General features: G+C 44.0%; 1 long non-coding RNA gene across 1 annotated transcript; it reads left to right on the forward strand.

The window, feature by feature from the left end:
* The first annotated feature begins 1,651 nt into the window (after positions 1-1,651).
* On the forward strand, positions 1,652-5,871 carry LOC310769206. Its single transcript, XR_014551524.1, has 4 exons — positions 1,652-1,768; positions 3,039-3,188; positions 3,865-4,011; positions 4,961-5,871. It is a non-coding gene; the product is annotated as an uncharacterized lncRNA (long non-coding RNA).
* Positions 5,872-11,682: the final 5,811 nt, after the last annotated feature.

An 11,682-nucleotide genomic window follows, 5' to 3' on the forward strand; every position in this document is an offset into this window, starting at 1 on the left:
AAGCCTTTCTTTCAGAGCTGTTTTTCCAAACGCAGCTCTCTCGTGAACCAGAGAATAAATCAATCTGCATTCACACTTTTAGCCCGATATTCAGCATACCTTTTGGGGGCTCCGTTGCTTGGAAAACACCCCCTCTTGGTGTCCAGCCGTTCAGCTTCTGGCTGCAATGCAGACGTTATCTTCTTTCCTTGGTGCAGAGGATGGCACACGATCCATCAACCTCTCACCTCTCATGCTGATTCCCATGGATCAGATAACCAGCAGCGTTTGCTACCATATGTTGATATCAAGCCATATATCAGAGGAATTTGGCCACCCTCCAGGTGCCCGGCTTGAATCCTTGTGACCTCCTGTCTGCGACTCCCGGCAGGATCAAGGGAGGTCTCCAATCGGCGATTCTTCCCAACGTGAAAGAAGAACACACCATTCCTCCCCCTCCTCTCCCAGGGAGGGGAAAGAGACAGACAGAAATATATCTACATGTCTTTATTTCTGTCGTTCCAGCAGTACAGAGAAAACATGTCTGTACCCTCTGATACCCAGCTGCAGAGAGAGAATATAACTCCACCCATGTACTTCCAGTACAGGGTCATGTGACACTCTGAGCTAACATCCGGTGCTCAGAGCACATAATAGACTGTCCCTGGTTCCCACGGTACAGTCCCAAAACATCAACATTCTGTTTGGCTTTCCAGCCATCTGGAGCACTCAGCAGCATTGCTCCTTTTTCGTAACACTTAACCCACAGTAACCCACTGGTGAGGAGCCAGAGGATTCTGGATTACCTATTACTACTCGTTGGTTGTGGAAATCTGAGAAGCTGAATTTAAAAGATCCCGTGTGCTGTTGTGATTAGAGTGTTAGACAAGGATCCAGGAGGCCAGGGTTTGAATCCCCACTCAGCCACGAAGCTCACTGGGGGATCCTAGACCAGTCACTATACCTTGGCTTAACCTACTTTACAGGAATCTTCTGAGGATAAAATGGGGAGGGGAGAACTATGCACACAGCCTTGAGCTTCTGGGAGGAAGTGACTGCAGATAAATAAATAAATTGGAAAAAATAGAAATTAAGAGCAAGTGACATTGATTTATTGGTTCATCCCTAGTCCAGGATCCTGTCCTCACACTGGCCAACCCAATGACTATGGGAAGCTCACAATCAGGACCTCAGCACAGCAGCACTCTGCCTTACCGTGGGTTCCAGCAACTGAAAGAGGAAATATGTTACTTTTGCTATTGGAGGTAGTACATAGCCATCATGATTTGTAGCCACTGAGAGTCTTAGTTTAATTGTACCCAGATCTAAGCTTGTAACCAAACAGTGGGAATGAAATGTATTTAAGTGAGAGTCTGGATGGGAGGAAAAGTGGGCCATGGAAAGGGAGGGTTCACCTCCCCACCTCTTGGAAATAATTCAGCCAGTGTTCTGAATGATGACTTCGAGAGTTTTAATTAATGAATGTTTATTCATTTCATTTCATTTCATTCTATTAAAATGCTTTTAAAATTGAACCCCTTTTAAGTTAAAAGTTTTAATTTACTATCACCGCCTCCTCTTAGTCTCATTAAGCAAACCGCAAAACCAACTAATAATGTTAGTTATCATAATAATCCATGAAGTAAACTTTTGCTTCTGTCTTCAGTATTAACTCTGAAATGCAGATATACTTATAGCAATACTGGAATGACATACGATGGCCATCTTAAAACAACTTGTGACTGGAAAAAAGGTTCCTGTGTTGCCAGTGTTCTGCGTACAAATATAAGTAAGATTTTCCTGCCTTTTTGTCTTTTGCTATTGGATTAGATCCAGGTTAAGATTGTTGAACTTTAAGGGTTCTACTAGCATATAGAAGTCTATGCTAGGGCAACTCACCCATGAAAAAAGTGAGTTGAGGAAGCTGTAGCACTTCAACTATAGATGAATTAGAACTTCCATCAGCCTCAGCTAGCCTGGCCACCAGTCAGGGATGATGGGAGATGTAGTCCAACAACATCTGGAGGATCACAGCTTCCCAATCCTGAAGTAAGCAATGGTTTGTAAATGAAAATGGGGAACCTAACATCACCTGATCACAATCAGTGGCTGGATCTGGGTGCTGTTCTCCAAGCTTGGACACTTTGATTTGCATTAATGAGAAATCCCTGCTTACCCTTCTAAAAGTTTTGACTGTTTACAATGGTTTTTAAGATACATTATAAATTTTCCCCATTCCTTATTAAAATTCCAATCTTCCTGCTTTCTGATTCTTCTAGTCATTTTTGTCAATTCAGCATAATCCCTCAACTTAATCTATCATTCTCCTCTAGTAGGGAGTTCATCTTCTTTCCATCTCTGGGCCAATAACATTCGTGCAGCCGTGGTCGCATACATAATTAGTCATTTCTGTTCCCTTGGGATTTCGGCACCTAGGATTACTAAAAGAAAAGCTTTGGGGGGGGGGTTAAATAAAAAAGTTATTTTAAACATTTTTTAACTCATAATAAATCATTTCCCGAACCTCCAATACTATCTTACATGTCCACCACATTTCTAACATACAATTGACCCAGTTTTGTACATTTTTGCTAATTTACTGCTATTTACCTCATTTTCAAATAATTTTCTTTCAGCATGTAACATGCTGTAAATTTTAAATCCTAATCCGATAACTTCTCCCACGCTGTAAGTTGTATGTTATCCCCAAAATCTCTGGCCCATACTAGCCATTAAGTATACATTGTTATCAGTTTCTTTACTTTTAATACAGTTTTTATTGTCTGCTTTATGCATTAAAGCTGGAAAACATTTTGATATTTTTCTTTCTATGATATAGTGGTGTATACATATTTTAATTAATAAAAAAGGAACAGCCCATCACTTTAGACTGACAAATTTAATAACACTTTGTATATTGTTAGTTTGAAAAGGTCCTCATTCAGACAATACAAAAAAAATTGGAACCATTGCAACGAATGTGCCTGAGTAGCAATAGACCTGCATATTTCCCGCCCCCACCCCCAAACTGGGTATTTCTTTCAAATTCTTTTTCATAGTGAAACCCCGAGTGCAACTTTCGAATAAATGCTCGCCTTCCAGATTCTGTTCCTCAGGCAATTACAGCTTCACTGCAGGTGATGGTAAATTCTTTCAGATGAATAAGCACTGCTGCAAGACGGAACTGTGTAACAATGCAACTCTCAGCTGTAAGTTTCTGCATCATTTTAGAATCCTTAACATGTTAAGGCTGTGCACTGGATTTGGCCAAGGCCTGGATCCTTAGTCAATCAGCAGTATTCAGAGGACCTGTGCCTCATTCAAATGGGGTGAGCAGCTCAAGACTATTAGGGACTCTCAAGGTGGAGAGTCAGGCAGGATGGGGAGGCAGGCATGAGGAGAAACTGTGAAAAAGAGGGACCTACTGGGCAACTACAGCTCTGCCTGAGAAGGGATGGGTTGCCTAACACTAACCTTATACCCGGTAGTCTTAGGGCAGTTCACTAAAACTCACAGGTTATTGCTGAAGAGCAGAAGAGAGACATAATCTCTGTACAAAAATAGGGTTCTAAGATCCTATAATTTCAAAGAGGCTACACCATAACCAATGGCATGAAAACCTTCAGAGAGATCAAGAAGGAAAAGAAAGTTCACACTCCCCCCACCCAAATTTTGGGAAAGATAATTCATCTCAGAGACCAATGGTGACTTTGTCCCATGCTCACTCCTGAACCCAGACTGTGTCCAGATTATATTTCATCCATGAGTATGTGCAGCTACCCCACCAAAACTATAAGGGCCTAGGGTGGGTTACAATAATATAACACAGAGATACAAAAACAGACAAAACCATTAACAGCCTCACTATACATTTGATTTTGGCAGTTCCTGACCGCAACATGCTGGCTGAAAATGGTTTGCAGTGCCCAGCCTGCTTCTCCAAAGGAAAGAAAAAGTGTAAAAGTGAGAAGACCATCAACTGCCTTGAGAATGAGACCCAGTGTGTTGTTTTTAAAGGATCTCTTTCTAGAGGTAACATTGCTACTCAGATGGGGAAAGGGCCTAGTCATCAGATGGTTCATGCAGACTCCCTCCTGTTCTCCTATTCGCCCTCCCACCCTTTCCCTTTCCCTTGCATGTTGCTGGAAAAATGAGAGGGACCACATCTTTCACTGGCCCCACTGTGCACCATTCCTTAGTGTTTTGCCTGCCTACACTGTATCCTTTAACTCTCATAATGCCACTAGCTTGTCCAGAAGAAGGATTGAGAGTGAAATGTGTATATAAAATACCCTTCTGAACAAAAGTAAAAAGTGCATTCATGGCTTCACCCCAGTTGCATCTGGATCTCTCCACCACTGGAATGTAGTCCAGGACAAAATTTATTCCTCTTCCTGAAAAAACATATTATGTAAAAGGATTGTAATTTTGTTGTTTAGTCGTTTAGTCATGTCCAACTCTTCGTGACCCCATGGACCAGAGCACGCCAGACACTCCTGTCTTCCACTGCCTCCCACAGTTTGGTCAGACTCATGTTAGTAGCTTCAAGAACACTGTCCAACCATCTAGTCCTCTGGCACCCCCTTCTCCTTGTGCCCTCCATCTTTCCCAACATCAGGGTCTTTTCCAGGGAGTCTTCTCTTCTCATGAGGCGGCCAAAGTATTGGAGCCTCAGCTTCAGGATCTGTGCTTCCAGTGAGCACTCAGGGCCAATTCAGGGCTCAGGGGATTGTAATACATTTCTTTAAATTTTGTGACAATGAGCGGTATCTGGCTAACTCAGACCATTACTGCAAGGATTTATAGTGCATCAGAATTCATGTATATTCATGTTCCAGTGAAATTATGATATTTTTCAGATTTCTTAAATATGCACATTTTAATACTAACTTAGTAAAATTCCCTTTTTAGCATCACAGGCATCCTCTCCTATTCCCTGGGTAAAGGACTAATGGCAACATTTGTTTTCTTTTTTCCCTAGCTCTCTCTGAGGAGCACGATTTCACTTTCCAAGGTTGTGGAACAACAGATTTTTGTGCACTTGGGAAAAATGGAAGAGGTGTAACTGGAACAGGGAGGTTTCTCCTTTTAGTTATCCAAGAAAGCTGTTATAATGCTTCACGAATCTCACACTAGCTTGAATATGAAGGGTAAATGGGACAGTGTAGACCCCTCCTTGTGTATTCCAAAATTCATGGCAATGAGAGGGAATTAGAGGCCTAGTGGTGAAATCCAGGACTCAGGATCTCTGGTTCTTACTTTTTTGCTTTTGGTGGCAGTAAAGCGAAGCAAGGGGCAGAGAAAAAGGATTCAGAATTGTCAGTTTGCATTTCTTGGTGCAGAAAATATTGATCTGGTGTATAATAATAATAATATAATATTTTTATACTCCGCCCATCTGGCTGGGCTTCCCCAGCCACTCTGGGCAGCTCCCAACTGAATATTAAAACACAATACAGCATTAAACATTAAAAACTTCCCTAAACAGGGAGGCCTTCAGATGTCTTTGAAAAGTAAGATAGTTGCTTATTGCCTTGACATATGATGGGAGGGCGTTCCACAGGGCAGGCACCACTACCGAGAAGGCCCTCTGCCTGCAGACATCTTCCCTATTCTGATTAATTCAAGGGGGCTCTGGAAACTTCTCTGTATGAAAGAAACAAGCAGAAGGGTCATGATGTTTAGGTAACTCCTTCAGAGAAGCTTAGTACTGCTGGCTTGAACTGGTTCTGTTATCTCTTTTTTAAGGTCATATTAAGAGGCCAGAAGGAGCCCGGGTTTCATTTCTCTTTCTATATCTCTTCCTTCTGGTGTGGAGTTCCGTATATAGTGTTAAGGTTTAGACTTATTGTAAGTTATTGTAAGTTTATGTGAAGTCTGCTGCAACTGGATTTCTTGTGAATGCATTGTATATGTGACCATTGTGTTCATTTGCCTTCAGTAGCAGTAAAACTCTGCTGGATGAAATATTAATTGCCTCCGGTCTATTTTTGGGGGAATCCTAAAACGTGTTTAAGTTTTTACTCTGCTAACTATACATTGGGATCTTCTCTGGATTGATATTGAGTAGAATTTCCATGACAGTTGTGTGGGAATTGTGTATTATAACTACAAAGAACCCTGCAATGTTTCAATAAAAAATACTTAAGTTTTCATTATGTTCATTACAATACGAAATAAATGGTTATGGGAAATAAAATGCCGGATCTCAGATCTGTTTCTTTCAGATACAAATGCAAGTATTATTTATTGGTTTAGCCAAAGAGATTACAAAAGATAAAATACATAAAAGAGGTTAAAAACAAAATACATTGCACAGAGTTCATACACAGAGTCTCATATGACAGAGTTCATACACTGGAGTTGTAGAGCTGTAAAAGCTTTTCCCCATTTGGTATTTGTAATGCTGGTTACATACTGAGGGTGAGGGGGCTGAATGAGTAGTCTGGCATTCTAAAGTGCAGGACTGTCCCAACCATGAGGCTAGGTGTGACAACCATCTTAGGCGGCTGGATCCATAAGAGCAGAAGATCTGGCCTCCAGAGAATTCCTTGTCCACTGCTGCTGCCTCAGTGGCAGAAACAGCTGCACTGCACTCCTGAGAGATCAGATTGGCCTCTTCCCCCAAAATCAGGTCACCTCTTCAGTGGCCTCTTGGGCAATAGACAACAGGGCTAGACTGTGCTCTGCATACCCCTTGAGATTCATCTGCAGTAACAGAGGGGTGAAGTTTCCAGTGGATGCAAGCAATTTCATCCTCAATATTTTTTGCAAACAAGACACAGCATTGACAAGTCGCAAGCACACTCCCTGGCTCCCAATGACATGCCCTCCCCATTTTCACCTTGGAGAATTTCTCACCTAGCCTCTCACCCTGGGAGATGGCCACTTCTCCACCTCTCAACCTGGTTACTGGCACCAGGTTGAGATTTTCCTCTGGGCCCAAGCACACATGCATTTTGTATAAAGGTGCAAAGCCCTTCTTTCACACTCTGTGAAACATAAATGCACAGTTTTTTTTAAAAAAAACTGGGCAACTGCACGCCACCTGCTTGTGACTCCTGAGCCTTCCCCGATCTCCTTCCCCTTCCCCCTTTGTTTGACAGATCAGGGGAGGCTCGGGAGTAACGGGCTGACGGCCGTTGCCCAGAAGGGGCCAGCCTGGGAGTGCAGTTGGCTCTGCTTGGTTTCAGTAGCTGCTTGCTGTTTGCTGCCGTGGTGCCACGGTAGAGAGCAACTCCTGAAGCCAGCCAAAGCCAACTGTGCTAACAGGCTGGCTCTGGGCTGCTGAGGCTGCCGCTGCCACATTTCCCAGGGACAGATTTGCAAATCTGGGGACATTCCAGGGACAGAATTTGTCCAGGGACAGATTTGCAAATCAGGGGACATCTGGTAACCCTACAATAGGAGGTGCTACTGATCTCCTCCCACTCTTGTTTCCAATGTAGCTCTTTGTTCCTCACCTCTTGCATTCTTCCTGATGTCGATCTTAACTCAACCCTTCTTTCCTGGAATGGAGAGGCACAATTTTGTGGTTTGCCTCATCTGGCAACATGTCTTGGGGAAGCCTTGCCAAGGAGCACATTTGACCAGACAGGCAGAAGTGTGATTAGCACAGAAATAATGATTTAAAATATGAGATTTCCTGAACTCATCCAGCTCATCTCTCCTGAAATTGAACTATAGGCCAGGGCATGACAACCGGTCTGTCTGTCTCTCCTAGATGCCTTCAGACAGGGTGCCATAGACAGTGTCCCGTCCCCCAAATTCCACGGACTGAGCAACCTGGCAGGAAACCTTGGTCATGCTTACAACAGGCACCACTAGTTTAAGGATAATACCTCCTGTCAATTGCTTATGCCTAACCCCCCAGAGTTTGATGGATGATGTCATATGATAAAGTAGGAGGAGGAGGAGGAGGAGGAGGGTTTGGAGTTGATATCCAGCTTTATCACTACCCTACGGAGTCTCAAAGCGGCTAACAGTCTCCTTTCCCGTCCTTCCCCACAACAAACACTCTGTGAGGTGAGTGAGGCTGAGAGACTTCAGAGAAGTGTGACTAGCCCAAGGTCACCCAGCAGCTGCAGGTGGAGGAGCGGGGACACGAACACGGTTCACCAGATTACGATTCTACTGTTCTTAACCACTACACCACACTGGCTCTCTTAACCCTTAACATAGCCACAAATCACACACAATATCACCGCTGAATATCGCCTCCTCGTGGCAGCAAACAATCCAACCAATCATGGTGTTTGGGGGGTGGGGACAGTGTGGTAAAATATCAGCTGGTTGGCTGGCATACAAATCCCCCAATGCTGCTTGGCCAGCAAGTGCTCTAGGGAGCGTTTCTTGCCCACGGTGCTGTGGGGAGGGGGGAGCAGCTGCCCACTTTGCCAAAACCCAGGAACGGCCCTGCTGGGGCGATGGTGCATGTGCCAACAGAGAGGGCCACCAGGCCATTGTTTGCAGGATCATGGAGAACTCTAAGAGATCAGCTTCCTCTAATGATGGCTGGAGTCAGTGGCGGAGGAAGACTTTCCGGCACCCAGGGAGGGGTGCCGAGAGACAGGGCGAACCGCCTGGCAGCGCACGCGCAGCACCCACACTGACGATGCCCTACAGCTGGGGGGGGGAGGCAGTGGGCAGACAGCGTGGACCCTGCGGGCTCTTGAGATGCATGGCTTGGGCATGCTGCAGGCCCTGCGGTGAGTGCCACCTGCAATATTGTCACCACCCATCAGGGTGACACCCGAGGCGGACTGCACCCACCACACCCCACTTCCTACGCCCCTAGCTGGAGTTTCTTTTCTTTCTTTCTTTTTTAAATTTTTTTTATTAGGCTTTTGGTCCCTTTGGAGAAGCAGTCTGGGCATGTTATATTATTGTAATTCACCCAAGGGCTTTACAGTTTTGGTGGGGCACCTGCAAGTATTATTCGATGAAAAGATTATCTAGACCCAATCTGGTTTTAGGACTGACATTGGGACAGATTCAGGAGAGGCCTATTTAATTTTTGTTTGTTTATTTATTTAAGTGTGTGTGCAGTGCAATATCATAAAAGGAAAAAATATCAAAATGTTTTTCACATAAACATTAAATACATAACAGAGATAAAAGAACCCTTAAGTTAAACGATCTTAACCTGGATCTAATCCAACAGCAAAAGACAAAAAGTAAGGCAAATCTTACCCAGATTTGTATGCAGAACACTGGCAGAACAGGAATATTTATTGGAGTCACAACGTCTTGTTAAATTGCCATGTGGTGTCATTGTAGTTTCGGATATATCTGCACATCAGAGGTAATGCTGAGGACAGGAGCAAAATATTACTTTGTGGATTATTAACATCAGTATTATTTGGTTTTGTGGTTTGCTTAATGAGACACAGCAGAGGAGATGATAGTGAATAAAAATGTTTAAATTAAAAGCGGTTCAATTTAATAAGCATTTTAATAAAATAAAATAAAATAAAACACCCATTAATTAAAATTCTTGAAGCCATTGTCCAGAACACTGGTTTAATTATTTCCAAGAGGTGGGGAGGTGAACCCTCCATTTACCACGGCCAACTTTTCCTCCCATTCAGACTCTCACTTAAATATATTTTCTTCCCACTGTTTGGTTACAAGCTTAAATCTGAGCACAATTAAACTATGGAATTTTCTACAAGACATAGTGAATGCCACCAATTTGAATGGCTTTAGAGGGGAATTAGGCAAATTGATGGAGAATAAGACTCTCAGTCATCTTAAAAAGTAGAGACATCACCTTGCCAACAAAGGTCCGTATAGTAAAAGCTATGGTTTTCCCAGTAGTGATGTATGGAAGTGAGAGCTGGACCATCAAGAAGGCTGATCGTCGAAGAATTGATGCTTTTGAATTATGGTGCTGGAGGAGACTCTTGAGAGTCCCATGGACTGCAAGAAGATCAAACCTATCCATTCTTAAGGAAATCAGCCCTGAGTGCTCATTGGAAGGACAGATCGTGAAGCTGAGGCTCCAATACTTTGGCCACCTCATGAGAAGAGAAGACTCCCTGGAAAAGACCCTGATGTTGGGAAAGATGGAGGGCACAAGGAGAAGGGGACGACAGAGGACGAGATGGTTGGATAGTGTCTTTGAAGCTACAAACAGGAGTCTGACCAAACTGCGGGAGGCAGTGGAAGACAGAAGTGCCTGGCGTGCTCTGGTCCATGGGGTCACGAAGAGTCGGACACGACTAAACGACTAAACAACAACAAGACTCTCAGTAGCTACAAATCATGTGGCTCTGTCCCAGCTCCTCCAACCTAACACATTGAAAGCATACTAGTGCAAGCAGATAAAGAGGAACCTTTGTGACGGGAAGCTAAATGGCGTTTCTGTGGGCTATTGCTTCCATCACAGTGTTCCATTACATCAGAAGTGGTTCAGTCACGCTGACCACATGACCCGGAAAGCTGTCTGTGGAAAATTGTCAGCTCCCTTGGCCTGAAAGCGAGATGAGAGCCGCAACCCCATAGTCGCCTTTGACTGGACTTATCCATCCAGGGCTCCTTTACCTTTTCCTTTTTTACTGTCACATCCAAAGTCTATGGGAAGTTGCTGGGTCCTTCATGGATAAAGAGCAATATACTGATCAAAGTGCAATGAAAGCCTCAAGGTACTGCTCAGGTGACTGCTCAGGTGACTGCTCAGCTGCCAAACTAGACATAGCTGAGGGCTGTTGAAAGATGCCAGGGACACACTGGTATGCAGTGAATAGAATACAAGGACTCCAAGATCAACACTGAGAGCTGGTTAAATCATTTTCCGGGACTTAATCCCTCCTTGTTTTAATTATGTCAGATTGTTGGGACAGGGAGAGATACTTTGGCTCAGCTATTCTGCTTAGTGATGACTGTCCTTGGCCACGTTGTCTCGAACTGAATCCAGCTAGCTGTTTATACCTGCTTCAAATCCCACCCTCCATTTTCAGAAGACAAGAAGAACCCTGCAGTGTAGCAGTATCCTACTTGGAGTGGCTGATCAGATGTCCATGGGTACAGGACTATCATAACAGGAGGGCAGTAACCCACTCCCACTGTTCTCCCCCAGCAACTGGAAAGAGTACATCCCTCAGAATTAATAGCCCCTGATAGCCTCTTCCATAAATGCGACTAGTCCACAGTTAGGTCTATCCAACTGTGGCTTTCATTGCTGATGTGGGTTTTCTATAGCTCAGTCAGTAGAGCATGAGACTCTTAATCTCATGGTCGAGTCCCATGGGGCGAATTGAGGGGTTGGACTAGATGGCCCTTGGTCCTAGAACAATAGGATCCAAAAGGCAGCAGTCTGATTGGTCCTAGAACAATAGGATTCAGAATGCAGCAGTCTGATTGGTCCTAGAACAATAGGATTCAGAATGCAGCAGTCTGATTGGTCCTAGAACAATGCAGCAGTATGATTGGTTGGCAGGAACCACCCAATCATGCTCCAGATAGAAGTGAATCCACAACCTGATTGGCTTACAGTAGAATTCCGGAATTAGCCAATCATGTGCAGCCCATTGTGTAAATAATGTATATAAAGCAGATACTTTGAGGGGACATTCATTCATTCCTCCTCACTACTATGAGCTGAATAAAGAGCATGAAATCACTTTGCGACTCTGAGTATATTTCACTGGCGACGAGAATGGGATCCCGCTGAGCTGACTGCCACACACAGCACCGCAGCAC

The sequence above is a fragment of the Podarcis filfolensis genome, assembly GCF_964270895.1.
Source record: "Podarcis filfolensis genome assembly, chromosome: 8".
In the NCBI taxonomy this organism is placed as follows: Eukaryota; Metazoa; Chordata; class Lepidosauria; order Squamata; family Lacertidae; genus Podarcis; species Podarcis filfolensis.